At 43.3% G+C, this 24940-nt stretch overlaps 1 long non-coding RNA gene across 1 annotated transcript in view; it reads left to right on the forward strand.

Annotated features, from left to right (window-relative positions):
* The first annotated feature begins 405 nt into the window (after positions 1-405).
* The window catches only part of LOC142140057 (uncharacterized), a 40649-nt gene continuing 16114 nt past the window's right edge, over positions 406-24940 (forward strand). The window contains exon 1 of the long non-coding RNA XR_012688280.1: positions 406-525. This is a non-coding gene — a long non-coding RNA (uncharacterized LOC142140057). The remainder of the gene's footprint in view (positions 526-24940) is intronic.

A 24940-nucleotide genomic window follows, 5' to 3' on the forward strand; every position in this document is an offset into this window, starting at 1 on the left:
CTGGACCCTACCCCGCTTCATACGGATCTGCTTGAGAAGGGAGAGCTGCGTGCACCTAACAGTAGTGCACGCAGCATTGTCCATGTATATTATGGGGCTAGAAAGAGTTGGAGAGCAGCCAAGCACTGTCTAAAATTATAGCCACGCCCCATGCATGCTGGTCACGCCCACTGGTGGCCTGGTGTGGAAACCCCCCTCTACAAATCCTGTGTTTGCCCCTGTGACATGTACAGTAATTGAAGACTGTCAATGTTTAGCAGCAGTAAAGTCTATTCTAGGCTGCTCAAGCGCTAAACTATAGCTCTGTTTTCTCCCAAATCATGTTACAATACTATGGAGGGAGAAAGCCAATAACATACAAATCTACAGTTACATTAATTTTACAATTCTTCTCTTTAGCAGCTGTGCAACTGGATAAGAGTTTTCCCACTGAGAAGAATATGAGGTCTCTCAATCCCACCACACTGCCGAGAAACAGCTTCCTGACGCAACCGGAGCATTATTCCAGACATCGGGGAACCAGAGGTGAGACTAACACCTTCACCGCTGGTGCTAGTGGTGTAAGAGATTTTGGGGACTGCGGATCAAAGTTGATTACATTTCCTGTAAAGTGCAGTGTATCGCTGAGCAAACAGCAATTTTTTTTACTTACAGAGTGCCAAAACCAAGCTTGCCAAAACAAAGAGAACTACTAGAGTAGATTGAGCACAGATAAGGGATTTAGTGGTATAGTTACTAAACTGCGGGTTTGAAAAAGTGGAGATGTTGCCTATAGCAACCAATCAGATTCTAGCTGTCATTTTGTAGAATGCACTAAATAAATGACAGCTAGAATCTGATTGGTTGCTATAGGCAACATCTCCACTTTTACAAACCGGCAGTTTAGTAAATATACCCCCTAGAATCTGATTGGTTGCTATAGGCAACATCTACACTTTTTCAAACCCGCAGTTTAGTAACTATAACCCTTAGTGTTATCTTAATGACAGAGTTACAAAAAAGGTAAAAAATAGTTTTAAAAGGAATAAGAACATCAACAATGTTACAAAGTTGTTGTTTTTTTAAATTATAATAACCCCACTGAAATGAATAACTCCATTGAAAGTAATGGACCAATAGAAAGGATGTTCCTGTGCTGGGAACTAAATTAAACTATATTGTTTTTGGTGAAGCTGAGTATTTTTCACAGGTTGATATATTGAAAATTGTATCTGTTTCATGGAGTTCAACTTAGTTCTGCAGCAGAATAGGCCGCTTGGTAGAGGTAAAATGCTCTAAAAATGCAATATTCAAGTTTTGTTTTTGCATCACAATTCCATGGGATGTCACTGTGCACTGTATGTGTACAAACTATGCAGAAGTTATAGTCTATGATAGAGCTGGAACAACAATGTTCGATGCATTCTGCAGTGTGATGTGGTTGAAGTTAGGACTGAGGGCACTTAAGCCAAATTGTGCTGAGCAATGTGGAACAAGACAATTATTCCACCGAAGTTTTAAAAAGTTTCCTCATGTCTACTCACATACAAATGCAAGCGTATATGTCACTTAATAAACATAAAAAAGGCAAGAAACTCTTTGCAGGTGCATTAGAAAACAGAATCACTGCATATGGTCATACTTTGAGAAATAAACTCTGTTAACTATTACAGATTCTCCTAAATTTGACAATTGTCTCATAATTGCTGTTTCCTTCCCAGGAGAGAGGCCAAATTCCTTTCACCCACCACCTTCGGTTATGCCGTGATGCCATCATACCCCATAGCTAGCCAATTAGAATACTTGAAGCTTCCGGCAAACTGATATGTAAATGATCAGCTCTATGCACAAATCAGAGTGCTTAGAGCTTAGTATGATAACTTCTCAGCTTAGGCAAAAGGTGTATCGCAGAGTGACAGTAGGCGCGGTGACTAAACTGTTTTGTCACCACCAGAGATCTGAGCTCTGCATTGTGTAACGAACAGATAGCTGGGGAATCTGCATTGTATGGACACCACATAGCTATGGGAATCTGCATTGTAGCCACCAGATAGCCAGGGGAATCTGCATTGTATAGACACCACATAGCTATGGGAATCTGCCTTTTAGCCACCAGATAGCCAGGGGAATCTGCATTGTATAGACACCAAATAGCTGGGGGAATCTGCATTGTATAGATGTGAGGTGCCCACGGGGGGGGGGGGGGTGGGGATGTCCGAGCGCCCAAACGCCGCAGGGGGGAAAAGGCCCCTAACTTCGTGTACAGGGCACTCGTTTTGCTGTAAGGGGAAAAGGGAGAATACGGGAGGGACAGTTCCACAAGGTGAGTGCACCAAGGGAACAGTCCTCGCCGCGGCTATACTCACGTACGCGACTCTCCGATGGGGCCCCCTTGGCTCCTTCCACGTACCTTGTCTTCCGATCAGCACCTGTAAGACAAGAGAGACAGCACAACAACAGCCATTCCCAACACCTCTGTATATCACCCAATCCCGAGGGACCGCTATGGAACTCATCACACCGTACTTTACCACAGATCGACCACTCTCGCGTCCTGAGACGCCGTGCCCCACAGGCCTACGCCCGCGGCCTGAGCCCCGGCCGTTAAGCCCGCCTTGTCCTTGGGCTCAGGACTTAGGTGCCCATCCGGACGGATGTAGGGGGTTCTATAAACCGCTCCAGAGCTCTACTTTGTAGCTACTTAGGAACCGAGTGTTCCCTACGCTACGTCAGGACCTAGCGTCCTGCTAGATCTGGTCCGAATGCCCAGTACCAACTATAAAGGCCTACCGCCCGCTCACCATAAGGGACCTTATGCCCCTCTACCAGCAAGGACCCTGAGTCCTTGCTACACTACAGGGCAGCCGCCCTGCTACACTCACGGAAGCTTATCGCTTCCCTAACCAGAGGCCCATGCCTCTCTGCACTAAAGGGCCTTGCGCCCTCCTACCGTTCAGGGCCTTGCGCCCACTACAGCTCAGGGCCCTGCGCCCTGCGGGGGAGCCGAGCTCCTACCTACTCTGGTCTACAGCCAGAAGCTACTTACGGGCCTTATGCCCAGCGGGGGTGACACGCTCCTACCTGAGGGCCTTGTGCCCTGTACTTACCTAAGGGCCTTGTGCCCTGCGGGGGAGCCGCACTCCTATCTGAGGGCTGTATGCCCTGTACCTACCTAAGGGCCTTGTGCCCTGCGGGGGAGCCACGCTCCTACCTGAGGGCCTTGTGCCCTTCTGACTCACTAAGGGCCTTGTGCCCTCTCAACCACTAAGGGCCTTGTGCCCTCTAACCACTAAGGGCCTTGTGCCCTCTAAACAACTAGGGCCTTGTGCCCTCTAACCCCTAAGGGCCTTGTGCCCTCTTAACACCTACAATGGCCACCGGTACCTGCACCACAGACCTAGTGCCTGAAGATTCCCCCGAGCCTTGTGCCCGACCTAACAGAGTAATTATTACTCACCTGCTCCGCGCAGGAAACTCAGCTTGACCCGCCGTCTTCGGGTCTTCCAGGCTCTCCAGCCGCCGGCACCTCTTCTTCTTTTCAGCACTGTTGAAGGCTGCTTGGCGGGGGAGCTCTTAGCCCTTACAAGGGCTCCCCGCCAACGATCTCTGCTCTAGCGCCTTGATTGAAGTCTTCGGGAGGCAGGGTAGCTGACAGCCCTTACAAGGGCTCCCTGCCGCTTTTTCCGCTGCTGGACTTCCTCCGGCGACGTCCTTCTTCTTTCCCTCCACCGCCGGACTGACCTCATGTCGGCGCCCGGCGGCTGATAAAGCCGTCGGCACGCTGACATCATCAGCCGTCGCAGCGAGCCCTGATTGGCTCTTGGCGGCGGTGCCAGTAGTTTGAATGGCCGGAGGTGAGCCAGGATTGGCCAGCAGCGGGAGGTGAGCCGTGATTGGCTCACTTGCCCGCTGCCGCCGGGACCTGCAAAAGAAGATCGGGGATACTCACCTCTGGAACGCCGGCCTGGTGAGTCTCTTCTGTCTTCTATTTTCACCCTCTTCAAGGGACTACGGACGGGGCACTTCCCCACATAGACACCAGATAGCTGGGGGAATCTGCATTGTATAGACACCAGATAGCTGGGGGAATCTGCATTGTAGCCACCAGATAGCTGGAGGAATCTGCATTGTATAGACATCAGATAACTGGGGTAATCTGCATTGTATAGACACCAGATAGCTGGGGGAATCTGCATTGTATAGACACCAGATAGCTGGGGGAATCTGCATTGTATGGCGACCAGATAGCTGGGGGAATCTGCATTGTATAGACACCAGATAGCTGGGGGAATCTGCATTGTATAGACACCAGATAGCTGGGGGAATCTGCATTGTATAGACACCAGATAGCTGGGGGAATCTGCATTGTATAGACACCAAATAGCTGGGGAATCTGCATTGTATAGACACCAAATAGCTGGGGAATCTGCATTGTATAGACACCAAAAAGCTGGGGGAATCTGCATTGTATAGACACCATGTATTGCATAACCACAAGCAGGGCCATCTTAACAACTTTATGGGCCCCTGGGCAAAGCAGTGCACTGGCGCCCAAAGACATATATATAAATAATCACTTTTTTTTAAATATATTTATAGAGGTCACTTTTTTTTTTTTTGCACACATATTATAGTCACTTCTAACTGTGCGCCAAGGGGACTCCTATTTTTAATATTTACTATCCACAAGGGATGGGACTATCCCTTGATTTCTTTGTCCCCCTGGGCAGCCTTCTCTTTACTCTCATTTAAGCGAGCGTGGACCCCCATTCTCCATATCTACAATATATACATATATCACTTCTTTTTTTACATACACATATTTTGTATATATATATATATATATATATATATATATATATATATATATATATATATGTATATATATATATATATATATATATAACTTACCTTAAGTCCGATGCCCTTCTCTTCTTTTTCCCTCGCTGAGTCTCTCTGTTCTGCGCTCCTCCGTGTTGTGCTCGCAGTGAATGTCGGGCGTGACATCACACCCGACATTCACTGCGAGCACAGCACGGAAGAGGGGACCAGGGAGAGAGCTGGATCGTCACTTGACCACCTGATCTGAATGGTCAGGTGACCGCAAAAGGTAAGTTTCTTTTTTTTTTATACAAGATTTTTTTTTTAACAGCAGACCTGCCAGGGCCCCCTCTCCCCCTGGGCCCCCGGGCACCTGCCCATCGTGCCCAGTCGGAAAGACAGCCCTGACGACAAGTGATTTAGGGGTCTGAATTATTGAGCCCCCAGAGATTGTGGGTCTGCATTGTGTTGTCACAGATGACTTGGAATCATAAGGAAGATGCTTCCTGCATTGTATATTTGTCACTAAACAGGCTCTGTATTGAATACCAGTATTTGATTATAGCTTTTTGCTTTAATGTTTCTTATATTTAGTTGGCTGTGTAAAGCCACAAACACGTTATATAAAGCATGCCCCCAAGTCATTGGTCACAGCCATTTCCAGCAGCGGCACACACGTCTATTGTCATTACCCCAGGTTGGTGCCTCAGAGAAGGAAGCCACCGTGTGACTGCAGCCTGTCAGTTTACTAGATACCAGTGACATCACTAAGGCGCAGTCACTAATTCTGATTTACAAAAGATGCAAAAGTGCAAACCTCCCTGCGTAAGCGCTCTTCTCCGATGTCTCGTACAATACCTCCAATGAGATGCCTTCTACATCTTGCTGTTGCACTTTTGGATTTTCAAGTTCACTTTTACCCACGTGATAAAACCACTAAACACACAAAGTGACAAAAGTAATAAAGACATTCCTAATGCCCCAATGTTACCAGCACTAATTATTAATTTAAGACATAAATAATAATCTTGGACCCTATGCAAACGTATGAAGTGTGCTGCTAGGGATGGTGATTGGCCCGATCACCCCTCTCTGGATCCGCCAATGACACAGGGAATCCGCAAAGCACAGTTTATTTAGGGTTATGGAGAAGGTTGAAGTGCTCTAACATAGTACAGGCGCTTGGAATATGGCTAGCAGTCAGCAGAGGGCAGTAGAGTGCCCAGAAGAACACTCCTGTATTGTTTTGCTGACATTGGAATGGATTGTGCACAAGGACCACAGATAAATAAATCCAGTCATTGAGTTAGTTCTGATTTCTTAAACGGACAGAACCCCCCCCAGCCGTTGTAATGGATAAGCTGAAGGATGTAACTGACCAAAGGGGTCGTACCCGGATTGGATGTGAACGTCACATGATAGTGATAAGTGTTCCTAGCTCTTTAATATCAATAATATCCAACAATGTAGTATGATCAGGGCGATGTTCTGCAAATATCTGGAGAGGTACTGTGTATGTTCTCCTCGTGTTTGCGTGGGTTTCATACTAGTAGATTAATTGGCTGCTATCAAATTGACCTAGTATCTCTCTCTATGGGCTAGATTTACTAAACTGCGGGTTTGGAAAAGTGGCGATGTTGCCTATAGCAACCATTCAGATTCTAGCTTTTATTTATTTAGTGCACTCTACAAAATGACAGCTAGAATCTGATTGGTTGCTATCGGCAACATCTCCACTTTTTCAAACCCGAAGTTTAGTAAATATACCCCTATGTCTGTGTGTGTGGGTGTTAGGGAATTTTGACTGTAAGCTCTAATGGGGCAGGGACTGATGTGAGTGAGATCTCTGTACAGCGCTGCTGAATTAGTGGCGCTATATAAATAAATAGATGATGATGATGACGAGAGGTTCATTTGTAAGCCCAATAATGGATAAATGCACCCCATATGGTGATTGATTACAGATATTGGAACATTGAACTTCACTAAAAATGAAGCTATGAAATTTAACTAAAAGAGGCATAATTTTTTTTTTTAAATCAAACGTAAAACAAAACATTACAATTGGCTGCAAGTATATTAAATGATTCAATACAGGTATAATAATATTAAACATTTTATCGCTTGGATACCGGTGGCCAAGGGCCAATGTCCCCCAAAAACCGCCTCTGGAGAGAGAATGCCATTTAGCATTGAAACAATAACTCTTTATTTTGTGTTTTGCCAGAGACAGCGACCTGCAGCCATTTTTCACATGATCTGTCTGCAGAATTGTTCGTGAAAAGATCTTTAAGAGCAAAACAGGCAAAAAAAATTAAGCCCAAAATACTGTGTGTTCGTAGAGTCACACAATATAGCTACATTTTCTCTAATTCTACTGGTTTATAGGTTGATCTCAAAGACCACAGCATGAATGGATGTGTTGTTGTTGTCAGACTGATTCTAATTATACACAGACATGTATAAACCCCCAAGGCTACAGGAAATGGTCCAATTACCGAAACCTTCTAACCTTTCGTAATACAAGACTGGTGCCAGATACCTTATATTATATGTGTACGTATATATATATATATATATATATATATATATATATATACATACATATTGGGTAAGATGCTGAAACAAAGTCTGTTTTAAGCTAAATGCTGGCAGAGTGTAAATGTCATGCACTCTAGGGCTTTGACTACACTGTAATAAAACACAGGATTTATTGGCGACGTATCACCATAAGTTCCGCCAGTAAATGTGTTGTTTTTTTATTGTGGCTCCTAGGAAAATAAATTTATCTGGAAAGTTAGAAATACTGTATGGAAATAAAGACAATGTTAGGAAGTAATTTCTTCTACATCAGGCCTAGCCTAGCCTGGCACTTCAGGGTTTGTGAAACTACAAGTCCCAGCGTGCCCTGCCAGCTATCGGCTGGCTATCTACTGGCAAAGCATGCTGGGGCTTGTAGTTTCACAACGTCTGGCAACCCACATGTCAGGCCAGGCCTGCTCTAGATTCTTAACTCCTCCCACTGCAACAATGGAACCTATATAATATTTTATCTTGATTTCACCATGGCGCAGCAGCAGTGAAACTGGAAGCTTGCTTTCAGCTTCCACATATAAATGTATACAGCAGATAGAATATACATTATATATTATATCTACCATTGACGGTTATTTTTTCCCTCCCCTGTATATATTCTGGGGCTGTTGCTCCTTTCATTTTAAAAAGATCAAGTTGAATTTCATCAATAAATTAATTTTTTCAGTCTATTTCAGATAACGCCATCCAGAGATGGGCAGGACGGTGGCACAGTGGTTAGAATTGTTGCCTCACAACACTGGGGTCCTGGGTTTAAGTCCACCCTCTCTTTGTGGTGTTTGTATGTTCCCCCTATGTTTTTGTGGGTATGGTGATTGGCTGCTGACAAATGGACCCTCGTGTGTGTGTAACTCCCCTTGCGGGGAAAGACAGGGACAGACGCAACACAAAAGAACTTACCTTGAAAACGATGGTCACCTCCAGTCCGCTTCCGATATCCCAGCTGCGATCCAATCCCAGCAGATCCGCAGCCGCAACCCCTGTCACCTCCAATCACGTCCCTCTAAGATAGAGACAGAGATTACGGCCGTGCCTACCAGGTAAGGGCTGTCCGAGAATACGGCAAAGAACGAGGACGCGGTCAGTCCAAGCTCACTTGCCACCCCCTCACTTTGTTCTTGCCAAGACGCGGGGGACTACAGGCACTTAAGACCAAGACTAGTCCGAGGACTAATCCCGCCTCAAGTACCTCACACACCTGCCGGTGAGGGCCTAACCGAAAGGGGGAATCGAGCGTAATACTCACCGGGACACTCCCACTTCCGATCCGGTTCTCCTGCACCTCCCCAATACCTGCGGATGACAAGAACATACAGCCTCCCTCTACGCTAATGGTGAGACTAAAGATGGCACCCACAAAACTGGACTGACTACAACAGCGACCCGACCCTAACAACGTTCTAATGGTTGGCAACGCAACTAAGTCAAACCACTATGACTAACTAGGTGTGGTGCACTAACGGAACTGCTCACTTACACACTACGGGGAACACCAGCCGGTGTTCACGGACTAAACTGGAGGGCGGTTCCTAACCCCCTCACCCAGGTCGTACCAAGAAGCTGCCTTCTTGCTATGGGGTCACCCACAGACCCTAAGGACCGGTTCTTTAAGCCCGGCTGAGGCTCAGTGGAACAGCACACTAACCCGCGGGCCGACTGCCGCACGGAACAGCCGATCGAACTGAACCGCCCGACTGCCTGTACTCGGGTATCTCACACGTGTCCCTACGTCCGGAACCACAGGTCCACCTGCACGGAACCGGCCTTGGGGACCCTCAATCAGAACCACAGCCGCCCCTGGAACTGCCTCAAGGTGTGCTGCACTGCCACCAACTCACTCAGCCACCCCCTCTGGGAACCAGTGTGACCCCGGGGACCTAAGGGACAGGAAAACTACGTGTGTTCTTCCCTGACTATGTGTATGCTGGTAACTACACTTGTCCCCACAGCACGGGTTAGCACAGAACAACACAGGAACAAGAGCCTACCTTTAATGGGGGCCTGACGTCTTGCCCCTGGACACAAATCCGTAGCACACCCAAAATACTGTAATTCAACAATACCTGCCGCACAGACAGAATACCATATACAGTACTTTGTAAGCTACTTACCAGAGCACACCGCTGTTAGCCAACCAGCAGGTTGCTACAGCACCACAGGAGCCTCCGCTCTACTGTACCTCCTAACTACGTGTGCTCACCTCACACAGGACCGCGCCTACACTCACGAGGCTCCCACGCCTCTATCTCACCGGGACACTCCCTTCTGCCCTTTACACAATGGGCCTCTTGCCCAGTTGCACACAGAGCCTTGTGCTCTGATTAATGGGCCTCAGCCCCTTCTCTATCTCAGGGCTCTGAGCCCACTAACTAGGGCCTTGTGCCCTGTTACCTAGGGGTCCTAGCCCCTGCCTGAGGCCTGTGGCCTCCCTGACTGACTGAGGGCCTTGTGCCCTTTATAGCCTACGGGCTACCAGCCCCTAACCAGGCCCTGTGGCCTTCCTATGGCCTCTAGGCCACTAACTACCTAAGGGCCTTGTGCCCTTTTATGCCTGGGGCTTAGTGTCCCCCTCACTGCCTAACGGGGCCTTGTGCCCTTCAACAAGGTGGCCTACTGGCCCACTATCTTTATCGGGGCCTAGTGCCAATCTTTTGAATGGCCGGGCGCGAGCCGCGATTGGCTCGCGTATCCGGCCGCTGATTGGCCAGCGGGGAAAGATGAGCCCTGATTGGCTCATCCTTCCTCCGCGGACGGGACCTGCAGGAAGAAAGTCATACTCACCGCCGCTGGATCGATGGACGGGTAAGTTCTTCTCCTCTTCTTTCTTCACCGCCATCTGAGGATTCTTCAGCCCCTCCAGGGGCGCAGCACAGCCTGACATCTTCGCCCTCTTCACGGGCACCAGGCACATCTTCTGTCCCTCCACATGTGTATGTTAAGGAATGTAGATTGTAAGCTCCACTGGGTCAGGGACTGATGTGAAGGTTTATATATTCTCTGTAAAGGGCCGCCCACGTAGGTGCTATTTAAAAAAACTGTTAGCAATAATTATTAGAACTGGTATAGGGCATACTTGCCAACCTTATGTTGGCCGGGTCCAGGAGATCCTGGAGGGCAGGAGGGGTGTATGCGTGTATACCTGTTTTGGGTCTTTTTACAGTGTAAAAAGACCCCAAACAAGCATTACATCACTGGGGGCGGGGCCAAAATGAATCGAATCACGAAGCCCCGCTCCCTCCGCCCGTACATTCCGGCTCTAATTTTATTGAAGTGGCCCGATGCGGGAGAATCGCCAGCTCTCCCGGGAGTCCATGAGACTGACCCGAATTTTGGGAGTCTCTGGACAATCCGGGAGAGTTGGCAAGTATGGTATAGGGAGATGGGCATGAGGGGTTGGGGCTTGGTGAATCGCGTCATTTTGGGCCCGGGATGATCGCATCATGGAGGCAGAAGAATTACCAGCTCTCCCGGGAGTCCGGGAGACCTACCCCGGATTCGGGAGTCTCGTGGACATTCCGGGAGGATTGGCAAATATGTTTTAACTCTCCAGAAACAAATTCTGACATTTGATCTATTGGTATTAGCAAAGGAAGCCCAATTTTAACTATTTAAAAAGACAGCATACATTTGCAATTAGTGGAAGAAGCAATGAAAGGGAGGCGTTGCTGGGCAGGTCCTGGCACCACTGGTACAATCTAATAGAACAGATACCATGTGGCATTTAGGGAATAGTGATCAGAACATAACATGTGACTTGAGTTTCAATAAAATATTTTTAAAGGGACCTGCAAAAATTCTGGAGCCAATTCAGTTCCTATTTCCTTTCAGGATACATTTTTAGCTTCACACAGTTCTATTCTTTACTTTGCCGTAATGTCCGACCAAAGAAAGGATTTTTTGTGCCTATATTATTTCCCAATAGAAAGTAAATGTTAATGCAATGAGTCCTATTCAATTCTATTTGTGTAATATTTTTGACCACATGAAATTAATCATTAGGTTCAGAATCTGCTCGTCACACTTTAGGTCACTGCCTATAAATAATTAATTTTTATTAAGGAAAAAAACCCATTAATGCCAGCTGAGAGCATCCGCCTCCTTTATTGTCAACAGAGTTAAGTATTGCCCGGAATATTCCAGTTAACACCATCTTGCCATGGTGTTTAGAATGGATTGATGCAGAGATAGATGAGGGGAATGCCAGATGTGAGAAGGTTGCAGTGGTCAATGTGGGAGGTGATGAGATAATAGATAAGAGTTTTGGTTGCATCTTGGGTAAAAAAAAGGGCATATTTTACATATATTTTAATATGTAGGTGACAAGACTGGGAGACTGGAAGTGCGGTATAAAACCCAAAATAAGGACAGTTGGGATGTATAGTGCTGGGCATTTTCATTGTTCCATGTGTGTACACTCCATTGTCTCAGAGAGTTCTTTTCCAGACTTGCAGGAGCCATTCTCAGCAGGACTTCATGAGCAGAAAGGAAACTTCCATCCCCATTGGCCAGCCTCTTTTAGATTACACCTTCCAATGGGACTTAGAACTGAGGCATCTACCCCCACTCTTCTATGGGGCCACAACGTGAGAACTAGTAAGAGTCCCAAGCCAAGTCTGAGAAAGAGAAGAGGTCGGAGAGAAGAGGTTTTTGGTGTGGAAGTTTGGCCAGTAGCAGCTGAAGTAAGGACTATATGGAGATTACTAGTTGGAAGTGCCATGACTGGAATGAGAAGTGGCAGTTCAGTGGTGGGGTGTCACTCACCGGACCATGAGTACCTCTGCGCTGGTGCGTGGTTCTCTTGCCTTCCTGCCGGCGCCTGTCCTGAACCGCAGCCGTCCGCCATTTTGATGGACTGCGCATGCGCAGCATCCAAGAACTTATGACCTTTTGCTTTTAACCTAATTGGTGGATCAGGCACCTCTTCCTATTTAAGGCACCTGTGCTCATTACATCATTGCCTGATCTTGAGTCTCATTCCCTGTGAGTCTCTGAAGGTGTCTCCTGTGTTCTGCTAGTGTCTTCAGTTTCCTGCTGATTACCTGCTCTACTCATCGGTGGTTTCCATTACCGCTATTACTCCTGTGTTCTGCTAGTGTCTTCAGCTTCCTGCTGATTACCTGCTCTACTCATCGGTGGATCCCTTACCCGCTACCTACTCCTGTATCCTGCTCGTGTCCTCAGTTGTCTGCTGGATCACCTGCTCCGCTCACCTGCAGCTCCCATACCCGCTACTGCCGTTCAACGCTCCTGCTGTGTCTTCATATTCTCATGGACATCGTCATCATCATCATCATCATTTATATAGCGCCAACATATTCCGTAGCGCTTTACAATTGGGGACAAACGTAATAAACTAATAAACAAACTGGGTAAAACAGACAAAGAGGTGAGAAGGCCCTGCTCGCAAGCTTACAATCTATGGGACAATGGGAGATTGACACATGAGGTTAAGTATACATTTTGCATCTTGGCCCAGCCAGACTGCAAAGGTAGGGTGACTCATAAGCTAAATGATCCTGTCACACAACAATGTTATTCCGGGGGTAGTTGTCTTGTGTGAAATTGTGTAACAGGCTAAAGGTAGTGAGGTTAAGATGGTGGTTGAGGAATATTATAAGCTTGTCTGAATAGGTAGGTTTTCAGAGAACGCTTGAAAGTTTGTAGAACAGAGGAGAGTCTTATTGTGCGAGGGAGAGAGTTCCATAGAGTGGGTGCAGCCCGAAAAAAGTCCTGTAACCGGGAATGGGAGGATGTAATGAGGGTGGATGAGAGACGCAGATCTTTTGCAGAACGGAGTTGCCGAGTTGGGAGATATTTTGAGACAAGAGAGGAGATGTATGTTGGTGCAGCTTTGTTGATGGCCTTGTAGGTTAGTAAAAGTATTTTATATTGGATTCGGTAGAAGACAGGCAGCCAGTGTAGAGACATACAGAGTGATTCAACAGAGGAATAGCTATTTGCAAGGAAAATCAGTCTTGCCGAAGCATGTAAAATAGATTTTAGGGGTTTGAGTCTGTTTTTGGGAAGACCAGTAAGGAGGGAATTGCAATAGTCAATGCGGGAGATGATTAGTGCATGAATTAAGGTTTTAGCAGTGTCTTGTGTGAGATATGTGCGGATTCCGGAAGCTTCTCTACTCATCAACGGTATGCTCACTCGTTATTGACTATCCACTGTTACTTTGCATATCCGCTTAGGACAAGCTCCTCTTCTCAACAGCGGTATCCATACCCGCTATAGACTTTGGCTGATACTCTGCCTATCTGCTTGATACAAGCCTCTCTACTGAGCTGTGGTATACATGTCACCATAGACTATTAGCGATAACGCTACCTACCCGTTTGGAGAAGTTCCTCTGTGCTCTCATTGTCCTCATTCAGTTATTTACTCTTTCCCTGTATTCACTTATCAGCACCAGTACAAGTCCTCACTTACTAGCAGTGGTACAACTTGCTGTACGCAGACCACTGACTACCCGCTACCTACCTGCACCTGGACAAGTCTCCTCACCTCAGCAGTGGTACAACTTGCTATATGCAGACCACTGACTTCCTCGCTACCTACCTGCACCTGGACAAGTCTTCTCATCACAGCAGTGGTACAACTTGCTATACGCAGACCACTGACTTCCCCTCTACCTACCTGCACCTGGACAAGTCTTCTCATCACAGCAGTGGTACAACTTGCTATACGCAGACCACTGACTACCCGTTACCCTCCTTCACCTGTGCACGTCCACTCTGGTCTCCGTGGTTAAACCTGCCTTTCCACTATAGCTGCAAGTCGCTGACTCATCTACCTATATAGCTGCAAGTCGCTGACTCATCTACCTATATAGCTGCAAGTCGCTGACTCATCTACCTATATAGCTGCAAGTCGCTGACTCATCTACCTATATCGCTGCAAGTCACCTGCAGGGCGCCGCTGACTAGATTTTCGGGAGAGAAGTGCAGAAGGGCAGGGTGCCGCCGCTGTTTTTCAGTGTCTGCGGCGCATCTCACACATGATCACTAACATCAGTGATCATGTGACAGTCTGTCCGGCGGCGCCTCAGTGAAGTCAGTGACAGGCAGTGTGATTAAAGTTCTTTCCCGACGCCCAAAGAGAAGAGGTTTGAAGAGCCCCCCTGCATCTACTGACCAGGCTTCAGGAGAAAAAAGAGTGAGGTAAATAAAATCGAATTATTTATTTATTTAGTGTGTTTGTCGGGAAGGGGGGGGGGGGGCGGCGGGGCAGGGTGGGGTGTTGAAATTTTGCCTAGGGTGCCGAGAACCCTAGCACCGGCCCTGGATGTCTGGGTAACATAATGCCATATGGGGCAATAGATATGTAAATAATCTGGAAGAAGTATAATCTTATAATCATCTCTCTGATCCCTATGCCACAATGTGTAGTATTAATATTTTACATAGTACTTTAGTGCTATTATCTTATGTAGTTGTTTATACAGTAACTTTTGTTTGTTTAAGAAAGGAGAATAAGTTATATATTGGCTGGGGGACAGCTGGTGCATAAGATGGGGACAGTGCGTTGGTCCGTACTCATATTGTGGTGGCTGGAGGTTGGCACTAGTTTGGCTTCAAGACCCTCCCCAGCAGTGAAGAGATCAGAAGACAAGAGCCAGCTGTGGTGTGTCCTGCAGGAGGCAGGGTAGAGAGAATGGGGGTTGAGACCAGGCATAATTTGGAAGCAGACAGGCGGTCTGTTCCCTGAGAGTTGGATTGTGCCAAATGGGAGCTACGGAGAATCCTGGGTTACAGAGACGCAAGACTGCTACAGTGGTCAGTTGGAGACAGACGGGAGACCTGTCCCTGGATAGCTGGTACCCCAACAGGTGATCACAGTGACTGGTTGAGGAGGGAATTCAAAAGTTTCTAGGTTTCCCATTGTAAAACAAATCTTCCAACTCAAAAAGTAACACGTGTAATAAGCAGGAACTTGATGTCACCCCACTCTCAGAATTAATGTAAGCCAAAATAAGCCAAGCAGTATTTTTGGGAGAAATATATAAAAGAATTAATCAACAAAAAGGAGGTTAGATTTTTTTTATGGCTTTTTGGGATTTTTTTTCTGCGTCAAGTGTTCATTGAAAATGAGGTTCAGTCTGTCTCAGATGCATTGTACACGGCAAAATAGTGGAGCGACATAGGAATGGTGTGGATAAGATAGAGACGTCTCTAAGTGTGGAGTAAAACACAGTAGTTGGTATATACCAATTCACTTACGTTAGAAAGAAATAGTAAAGTATAGTCAATAGGCAATAATAGTCAGGAGTAAGTGTAATATCAAAACTGAAAATCCCTCAACAACATCTAGGGAGCACATGAGAATTCAAGTAATGCATCCAAAATGTCAGTAAGTAAGTCAAGCAGCTTGCTTTGAACTGTACCACGCCAAGCAATGTAAAGATAACAGAGGGTCTGAGCGATTTAGGGAACAAAACCATCATTTAAAAAAGTTTCAATCCTGTCTGGTGTTTTTTTTGGCCATTTTCAATTGCAATGTTCTTGATAAGAGGTTTATTTTTTTTTTAACCCACCAAACATTCTGACCTATTTAAAACTCCTTTGACATTAACAAGTTTGGTGAAACATTCACACGTTGCAAATATGTTAGTCCCACACACCCTGGTCATTCATGTTCTTCAAACTATGCTATAAGTATGGAACCCGTTGGGCCAGAGTCATTAAGGAGAGCAAAGCATAATAAAGGAGTAACTATGCACTTGGACAAAACCATGTTACATTGGAGGGGGAGGTAAATTTAAAATGTGTGGACAGATTTATAGTTGGGGTAGGGAATGTCCTAGATCAACTTTAAATTTCAGTGTAAAAATAAAGCTATCAAGTATTTGTGTGCTACATGAAAATACAGCCAGTATTTAACGTTTGTGCAAAATAATAAATTAATTTGCACCCCTGGCATTGTAATATGGTTTGTCCCGGAGAACATTTACTCCTTTTTTTGCCTTACTTTCCTTAATGACTCAGGCCCGTTATGGGAAGTCCGGATATCTTAAAGTCACTAAGAGAGTTTTCACTTACTTTTAAAGATTTTTCTACTCTAATGGATTTACCGTCCTTGATTAGAGAAGGTAACACAGAATTACGATTCAACTTGGCTTCACCTTTACAGACTACTTTACATTGTAAATCACATTTTTTATACTACACAATCGCAGGAACCGCATATGGATTTGTTTCAAAAGGTTATGGAGCAGAATCTTAGGATGTTGGCATTTAAGTCTAATAAGGGTATTCACTCCATGTTTTACAATAGCGAGAGACAAGGGCTTAGTTCATTAAAGAATATTGCAACCTTGTAATACATAATGCTGTTAGTATTATGTACTTTTGTAATCTTAAAATGGCCCATCATAATGAAGTTCGGAGACAACTTACCCATTTGCATACTTTTCAAGTTGTGACATTTAAGGCCACAATAAAATATAATCATTAATTGAAAGAATTTGATTACGAGTTCTTGCAGATGGGATTATTACTGATAGACTGTAGCTTTATCTGTAGCTAACAAATTCCTTTATTCTACTGCATTTCTAAAGCTGGGTACACACTACAGAATTTTCCACTAACTTTTTATGCCGATTGATTTTACATGCGATCGATGGTCCGATCGTTCGGTCCATGGACTGCATACTGACTAACCTTGTTTTAGACGATAAAGGGAAGAGCGGACGTCCCTTTAGCGACTTTTTACAGCCATGTTGTTGTGAGCAATGATTGCAATTTCGTACACACTGAAGCAACATTTGCAGTTCATGTAACGATATACCAAAGACATTAGCATAAACACGCCCCCCAGGTCGAGGAAGTTTCGGAGGATTGTCGTGGATTGGTCGGAAGTTTATACACACTACACAACGGAAACGAGATTGGAACGAAAATATTTAACGGTACGACCAACCAAATGAGGCGACAATCGTCCATTTGGGCAGACTTTCGACCATCGTGTCACTACACACACTGACTCGACTTTTGAACGAGCGGTCGTATGTGGGCTGGTTGAGCCGATTATTGGACAAAAACCCTGTAGTGTGTACCTAGCTTAAGATACATAAATCACTTAAGAACCTCTGGCATTTGGACCCTTAGAGAGGACTTGTCTGAATGTTTAAACACCTTTCACCAACCTTTGGTTTCAAAATTGCTGTGATTTATTTCATTCTCAACACATATTTTGCGTTTATTTAAGGATATGCTTTGGGATCAGTTACTTGTGGGAATTTATCTAGATGTCTTATTCTTCCATCAGTCACAGTGATGGTCTCCGTGTCATTTTACATTACCTACATAATAGCATAGCTTTGTCAACAGTACGCCTTGATTATTTGTTATAGGTCATCAATATTCTTGATGGAGCTTTTTTCCTTCAGAAATGTGGTGCTGTAATGGGGGGGGGGAGGGTTATTCTCAACTTTCTATGCCAACTTCCTTCATGATAGGCTGGTGGGAGTTGCATTTAATGTTTGCTTTTCCAAGACTATTTAATTGAATTACTGATTACAGCATTGCATGTAATCAAATCGTGTAGGTTTCAGAAAAAAAATGGTGGCTTAGTGGTTAGCACTTCTGCCTCAAAGCACTGGGGTCATGAGTTCAATTCCCGACCATGGCCTTATCTGTGTGGAGTTTGTATGTTCGCCCCATGTTTGCGTGGGTTTCCTTCAGGTGCTCTGGTTTCCTCCCACACTCCAAAAACCTACTAGTAGGTTAATTGACTGCTAACAAATTGACTCTAGTCTGTGTCTGTGTGTGTGTGTGTGTGTATGTTAGGGAATTTAGACTGTAAGCTCCAATGGGACAGGGACTGATGTGAGTGAGTTCTCTCTGTACAGAGCTGTGGAATTAGTGGTGCTATATAAATAAATGGTGATGATGATGATGATTCATTACAGTCATTGATCTCAATTTTGCAAGAACATTTTTGCATAAATGTCTGTCTGAACCTAGGCAATTTCTGGGCTTGGGCAATAATATATCTACTAGCAGTGCTTTTTTTGTAAAAAAAAAGGTGCCGGAACTCACGTCTTATTAATCTTTTATGAAAAAAAATTATATATATATATATACATAAATTTACTCCCTTCCTTGCCCCTCACACACTTGACAATTGTAAAATAAAAATAATAACTCCTACCTCCTCCTGGTTGGCTGGCAAGGCTGCAGTCCAGGTGACTGATGGAGTAAGCGCAGGATATCTAGAGGGGAGGCCCCATATGTTAATTTAATAAAACAAACATAACAACTGGACATCACTCATCTGTTACACACTGACATGTCCCCTGCTGCGGCTGCCTACCAACTTTTCTCACATATGGCCGCTAGCTATTCTCACCCCTATTCTGCACCCTGTTTTTTTTGTGGCCCTCTCTTTCCACCTCCCTCCTTTTTCTGTAGCCCTCTTTCTGCTCCCCTTCTTTATTCTGTAGCCCCCCCCTTTATTCTGTATTCTTCTTTCTGCTCCCCCTCTATTCTGTAGCCCTCTTTCTGCTCCCCCTCTATTCTGTAGCCTTCTTTCTGCTCCCCTTTTATTCTGTAGCCTTCTTTCTGCTCCCCCTCTATTCTGTAGCCTTCTTTCTGCTCCCCTTTTATTCTGTAGCCTTCTTTCTGCTCCCCCTCTATTCTGTAGCCTTCTTTCTGCTCCCCCTCTATTCTGTAGCCTTCTTTCTGCTCCCCCTCTATTCTGTAGCCTTCTTTCTGCTCCCCCTCTATTCTGTAGCCTTCTTTCTGCTCCCCCTCTATTCTGTAGCCTTCTTTCTGCCCCCCCTCTATTCTGTAGCCTTCTTTCTGCTCCCCCTCTATTCTGTAGCCTTCTTTCTGCTCCCCCTCTATTCTGTAGCCTTCTTTCTGCTCCCCCTCTATTCTGTAGCCTTCTTTCTGTTCCCCCTCTATTCTGTAGCCTTCTTTCTGCTCCCCCTCTATTCTGTAGCCTTCTTCTACTTTCACCCCTTCCCGCTTTCTGTAGTCAGTATTACTTACCTTCTTTGCATACTTCTTTTCACTCTTCTTAGTTCGATCGCTGCTCCTCCCGCTGCCCTGCTTCTGGCCGACGGAAGCAGGACACACACACACACACACACAGATGCGGTGCTGCACTGTAGCAGCACCGCAGAGAAAAAAAAAAGTAAAAAAAAAGTAAAAAAAAAAAGGTGCCGGAACGCCGTTCCCAGCGTTCAATGGGAAAAAAAGCACTGTCTACTAGTAATTTTGTAAGAGGGGGTGGTGTTTAGATCAGCCTGTAGCTGGATGCTTACTTTGCAAATATATGCTAACTTCAAGACATTGAATTAGGCAGCCTCTAAACCTACCAATGGCATGTACCTAATGGCATGTACCTAATAGGGACATTTAAAATGTTGGACAGCCTTCAAAGAAATGCTAAGAATCATGATTTTTCCACTCTAGTATCACAACATTTTCTTCCAATTCATGATGGCAGTCTTGATAATACATTTTACTTTCTAACAATAGAACAGGTGCTACCGGATTTTTAAGGAGACTGGATTTTTTTGGGGTGGGGCTCAAATTACAATTGCATTTAAATATTGAGTATTATTTATTTTTGAAAAAAACACATTTTTACTATGGTCTTCACAATGTTTGTCATATATCTGTTTGAAGTGGAGTAATCCAAATAGTGAGGCTCCCGTTCTTAGAAGTATCATGCATTGAAGATCCAAGCCTAGTTCTGAAATCTAAGCTGCTTTTCAGGGGAACTCATGTCAACTTATGACCCAACGCATTTCACCATTAGGACTTCATCAGGGGTTGGTTTGGTGTGAGATAGCCAAGTGTAAATAGTAAGGGTTTCCCTTTCTCTAATCACCTCAAAGTGGTTGTTGGTTCGTGAAGGGAGGAGACCTCTTACTGAACTCTCTCACGCCAAGCTAACCCCCTGCTGGTATCTTAATGATGAAATGCGTTGGATCATGGCTCGATGTGAGTTCCCTTGAGACGTTGGTTACACACATATACATGCTATAACATGTGTTTGCAATCAGTAAAAATGTTTTTTTATGTTCAGTAAACATTAATAACATCCTAATAAATGTATTTCATGGGACAAAAATATATACAAAAAACAATTATTATTTTTTTACTGTTATCTTAAATGGCTATATTATTAACAGGTGACATTAATTGAATAAAAAAAAAATTCTGTGCGTTCTTTTGCAAGTTTATATTCTTCATAAATATTAGACGTATCCTACAGTGTCTTGTGTAGTACAGCAGAGCAGACCTACACCTGAATTCATCAGCGCACATATCTTCAGATCAGCTCCTTGTGCATATTATTCCATACATTATAATACAAACGCGTGTTGCATTCAGTATGCATGTCTTGATGAATCAGGCCCATTATGAGTCATTTTCTGCCCTGTGCTGATTTTGTACATTGTATCATTGTATTCTTTCTGTAAAATATTTTCATGTCTTTCTTGATAAATCTTCCATATAGTGAAATATACTTTATACCCCTAGAAATCGAGGTTTTCCCATAGCTAAGAGTCGCCTCAGTCTATGGCTGTCATCACACAGTGCCAGACAATGTACTATAGGTGGCGCTGTAGGGAAATTATGTTAGTGGATCAGTTTGGTTCTTAGCTCTGGAGAAGCAGGAGTCATGGCAGCTACTATAATTAAATATATCCAGTAAATATGTACTATATGAACTCAATTAATTTTTATTCACAAAATGCCTTCCAGCAATTGTTTAAATCTGGCTTTTGTCACCTCTGTGATTGTTCCCATCTTACAATATACCCTATAAATAATAAGGGTTTACTGAACACTTTATTATTTGATAATGTTAATACATATAAGCATACTTAATTATTATTATATTTCCATGCATAATTGCATCTACTAACATTTATTAACAGCCGGTATAAACTGTATCACTTGCTTGGCCAGGGTAAAATTAAAACTCTGCAAAAAAAAGTCAAACAGTGCCCCCGGTGGACAAGTCATTGAAAGTGACAGAACATGTTTAAAGGTGGTGGTCCACTAACCCACACATAGGGGTGTATTTACTAAACGATGGGTTTGAAAAAGTGGAGATGTTGCCTAAAGCAACCAATCAGATTCTAGATATCATTTATTTAATACATTCTACAAAATGACAGCTAGAATCTGATTGGTTGCTATAGGCAACATCTCCACTTTTTCAAACCCGCAGTTAAGTAAATATATCCCCATAGACTTTACTCACCCTTAAGATACCCTTCTGCACCCTGTAGCTGCAAAGGTGAACATCTCCCAACTTTTAAACAAATCGTATATGCCCAACATTATAACATCCTTATTATAATCAGCAGAAAGAACACAAACATTTTTGTTTCATCTGTTTCATTTACTTGTTGTCCCAATAGCCTATAAAAATGTTGCTTGTAAAAATGATCACGTTTGACATTAAATAGGTTTTCTGGAGTTTGTTCTCAAACAACTTTGATTCCCTTTTTTTCCACTTTTTCTCCTGTTGTCACATAAAATGTTTCTGTCACTACAGACAGGGCCGCCGAGAGGAGGGGGCGGGTACATTTTACCTGGGCTTGCCTTTTTTCCGAGGCAGGGGGGGTCGGTTCGTTGGTGGGGGGAGCTGGAACAATAAAACAAACAACAAAAAAAAAATACTCATGTAACCGCGGCGCCGCGTCCCTCCTCTCCTCTTCTCCATTAACACTGACTGTCGCCGGACTGAGCGCCGGACAAGACAAAACCAGAAGAAAGAAGAGAAGACAGAAGAGAAGAAGAGAAAAAGAAAAAAGCTGACCGGAGGTAAGTAAAGAAACGGAGAGGCAAGGGGAGGAAAGGGACAGTGCTATAAAGAAGGGGGAGTAAAAAAACGGGGAAGAGAGGCTGAGAATAAATAAAAAAGGGGAGAGAAACATAGAATAAATAAAAAAGGGGAGAGAAACAGAATAAATAAAAAAGGGGAGAGAAACATTGAATAAATAAAAAAAGTGGAGAGAAGCACAGAATAAATAAAAAAGTGGAGAGAAGCACAGAATAAATAAAAATAGGGAGAGAAACAGAATAAATAAAAAAGGGGAGAGAAACATAGAATAAATAAAAAAGGGGAGAGAAGCACAGAATAAATAAAAAAGTGGAGAGAAGCACAGAATAAATAAAAAAGGGGAGAGAAACATAGAATAAATAAAAAAGGGGAGAGAAACATTGAATAAATAAAAAAAGTGGAGAGAAGCACAGAATAAATAAAAATAGGGAGAGAAACAGAATAAATAAAAAAGGGGAGAGAAACATAGAATAAATAAAAAAGGGGAGAGAAGCACAGAATAAATAAAAAAGTGGAGAGAAGCACAGAATAAATAAAAAAAGTGGAGAGAAGCACAGAATAAATAAAAATAGGGAGAGAAACAGAATAAATAAAAAAGGGGAGAGAAACATAGAATAAATAAAAAAGGGGAGAGAAGCACAGAATAAATAAAAAAGGGGAGAGAAACATAGAATAAATAAAAAAGGGGAGAGAAACATTGAATAAATAAAAAAAGTGGAGAGAAGCACAGAATAAATAAAAATAGGGAGAGAAACAGAATAAATAAAAAAGGGGAGAGAAACATAGAATAAATAAAAAAGGGGAGAGAAGCACAGAATAAATAAAAAAGTGGAGAGAAGCACAGAATAAATAAAAAAAGTGGAGAGAAGCACAGAATAAATAAAAATAGAGAGAGAAACAGAATAAATAAAAAAGGGGAGAGAAACATAGAATAAATAAAAAAGGGGAGAGAAGCATAGAATAAATAAAAAAGGGGAGAGAAACATAGAATAAATAAAAAAGGGGAGAGAAACGGAATAAATAAAAAAGGGGAGAGAAGCACAGAATAAATAAAAAAGGCGAGAGAAACATAGAATAAATAAAAAAAGTGGAGAGAAGCACAGAATAAATCAAAATAGGGAGAGAAACAGAATAAATAAAAAAGGGGAGAGAAGCACAGAATAAATAAAAAAGGGGAGAGAAGCACAGAATAAATAAAAAAGGGGAGAGAAACATAGAATAAATAAAAAAGGGGAGAGAAGCATAGAATAAATAAAAAAGGGGAGAGAAACATAGAATAAATAAAAAAGGGGAGAGAAACGGAATAAATAAAAAAGGGGAGAGAAGCACAGAATAAATAAAAAAGGCGAGAGAAACATAGAATAAATAAAAAAAGTGGAGAGAAGCACAGAATAAATCAAAATAGGGAGAGAAACAGAATAAATAAAAAAGGGGAGAGAAACATAGAATAAATAAAAAAGGGGAGAGAAGCACAGAATAAATAAAAAAGTGGAGAGAAGCACAGAATAAATAAAAATAGGGAGAGAAACAGAATAAATAAAAAAGGGGAGAGAAACATAGAATAAATAAAAAAGGGGAGAGAAGCACAGAATAAATAAAAAAGGGGAGAGAAGCACAGAATAAATAAAAAAGGGGAGAGAAACATAGAATAAATAAAAAAGGGGAGAGAAGCATAGAATAAATAAAAAAGGGGAGAGAAACATAGAATAAATAAAAAAGGGGAGAGAAACAGAATAAATAAAAAAAGTGGAGAGAAGCACAGAATAAATAAAAAAGGGGAGAGAAACGGAATAAATAAAGAAGGGGAGAGAAACATAGAATAAATAAAAAAGGGGAGAGAAACGGAATAAATAAAAAAGGGGAGAGAAGCACAGAATAAATAAAAAAGGGGGGGAGAGCACAGAATAAATAAAAAAGTGAATGTAGCTTCTCTACAGAGGGACTTAAATAAACTGGAGGATTGGGCTGCCAAATGGAATATGAGGTTTAACACAGATAAATGTAAGGTTATGCATTCAGGGATCAGAAACAAGAACGCAATATATAAATTAAATGGAATTAATTTAGGAGAATCTATAATGGAAAAGGATTTGGGAGTGCTCGTAGACAGTAGACTTAGCAATAGTGCTCAATGTCAAGCAGCAGCTGCAAGGGCAAACAAAGTATTGGCATGCATAAAAAGGGGCATAGATGCAAGGGAAGACAGTGTAATTTTGCCACTGTATAAATCGTTGGTAAGACCTCATCTTGAATATGCAGTACAGTTCTGGGCACCACTCTATAAAAAAGATAATTTGGAACTAGAAAGTGTTCAGAGAAGGGCGACAAAATTAATAAAGGATATGGAGTTATTAAGTTATGAGGAAAGGTTAGCCAGTTTAGGCATGTTTACTTTAGAAAAGAGGCGTCTAAGGGGAGATATGATTACTATGTACAAATACATTAGGAGTCAATACAGAGAGCTTTCATGGGAACTTTTTACCCCAAGGACCATACACAGGACACGTGGTCATCCCCTAAGGTTAGAGGAGAGTAAATTTCACAACCAGCAAAGGAAGGTGTTCTTTACAGTAAGGGCAGTCAAGATATGGAATTCATTGCCAGGGAAGGTTGTGATGGCAGATTCAATAGATATGTTTAAGAATGGGTTAGACAAATTTTTAGGGGAAAGGTGTATCCAGGGATACGACCGTTAATTTAAAATGAAGGATAGTAGTGGATATAGGGT

Source organism: Mixophyes fleayi, chromosome 2 (assembly GCF_038048845.1).
Source record: "Mixophyes fleayi isolate aMixFle1 chromosome 2, aMixFle1.hap1, whole genome shotgun sequence".
Taxonomy (NCBI): Eukaryota; Metazoa; Chordata; class Amphibia; order Anura; family Limnodynastidae; genus Mixophyes; species Mixophyes fleayi.